Source organism: Balaenoptera acutorostrata, chromosome 8 (assembly GCF_949987535.1).
Source record: "Balaenoptera acutorostrata chromosome 8, mBalAcu1.1, whole genome shotgun sequence".
Taxonomy (NCBI): Eukaryota; Metazoa; Chordata; class Mammalia; order Artiodactyla; family Balaenopteridae; genus Balaenoptera; species Balaenoptera acutorostrata.
Genome location: NC_080071.1, coordinates 77,310,227 through 77,311,774, shown reverse-complemented (window position 1 = coordinate 77,311,774; position 1,548 = coordinate 77,310,227). Strand labels below are relative to the sequence as shown.

General features: G+C 63.4%; 1 pseudogene; it reads left to right on the top strand.

Annotated features, from left to right (window-relative positions):
* Positions 1-245: 245 nt before the first annotated feature.
* On the top strand, positions 246-1,291 carry LOC103015343 (dickkopf-related protein 3-like; annotated as a pseudogene).
* Positions 1,292-1,548: the final 257 nt, after the last annotated feature.

The window sequence follows — 1,548 nt, the reverse complement described above, 5'->3', positions numbered from 1 at the left end:
CCACCAGCACAAGTGGCAGGTCTTCGACGGATGATGGGGCGACTTCTGAGAGTCCTCATTCCCTCCCTCAATTTCATCAGCACAACCAGATGCGGATTTACCATGAAGTTAATAACGCTTAAGCCCGCCGAGCTCCCCGCACCCGCGGCCCGCGCCGCGCGCCGCTCCGGCCCCGCAGCCCCGAGGCAGCCCCTGGCGAGGCCTGGCAGGTCCAGCCCCGGTGCACAGCTCGGTCCAGTCGGGGCGGCGGCGGAGGGCGCTGAGCCGAGATGCGATGGCTGGGGGGCACCGTGCTGTGCCTGCTGCTGGCGGCGGCGGTCCCCACGGCCCCCGCGCCAGCCCCGCCAGTGACCCCGGCTTCGTTCGAGCCCGGCCCGGCTCTCAGCTCCCCGCAGGAGGCGGCCACCCTCAACGAGCTGCTCCGCGAGGTCGAGGAACTGATGGAGGGCACGCAGCACGAACTGCGCAGCGCGGGGCAGGAGGTGGAGGCAGAAGAGGCTGCTGCTAAAACGACGTCAGAAGTGAGCCCGGCACGCTTACCTCCCGGCTATCACAGTGAGACCGACACGGAAACCAAGGCTGGAAACAACACAATCCACGTCCACCGAGAAATTCACAAGGTCACCGACAACCAGACCGGACAGATGGTCTTTTCAGAGACGGTCATTACGTCAATGGGCGACGAAGAAGGCAAAAGGAGCCACGAGTGCATCACTGATGAGGACTGTGGGCCTGGTACTCCTGCCAGCCGTGCCGGGACCAGCAGACACTCTGCACCCGGGACAGCGAGTGTGGTGGAGACCCGCTGTGCGTCTGGGGTCACTGCACCAAAACGGCCACCGAAGGCGGCAACGGGACCATCTGTGACAGCCAGAGGGACTGCCAGCCGGGGCTGTGCTATGCCTTCCAGAGAGGTCTGTTGTCTCCTGTGTGCACACCCCTGCCCGTGGAGGGTGAGCTCTGCCACGACCCCGCCAGCCGGCTTCTGGATCTCATCACCTGGGAGCTGGAGCCTGATGGAGCTTTGGACCGATGCCCATGTGCCAGTGGCCTCCTCTGCCAGCCTCATAGCCACAGCCTGGTGTACATGTGCAAGCCCCCCTTCGTCGGGGGCCGCGATGAGGACGGAGCGAACCTGGTGCCCAGAGACGTCCCCGACGAGTACGAAGACGGCGGCTTCATCGAGGAGGTGCGCTGGGAGCTGGAGAACCTGGAGAGGAGCCTGTAGGTGGAAATGGCTCTCAGGGAGCTCGGGGCCGCCTTGGAGCTGCTGGAGGGAGAGGAGATTTAGACCCAGGCCTGTTCTGTGGGTAGACATGCAACAGAAGTAGTTAATTTATTTCCCTAGCTGTGTCCCTAGGTGTGGGCTCACCAGGCTTTTTTTCCGTGGCCTCTTCCCAGTACATTTTCCCCTCTGGCTTGAAACAACATGAGGGGCTGCATCCTTGCCCAGCACCCACCCCCCTCCTCCATGCATCACAATCCTGGTGTCCGGGGAAGACCAGGGTGTGGCAGGCTGAAGGTAGAATAGGGCTGCTAAACTGGTCC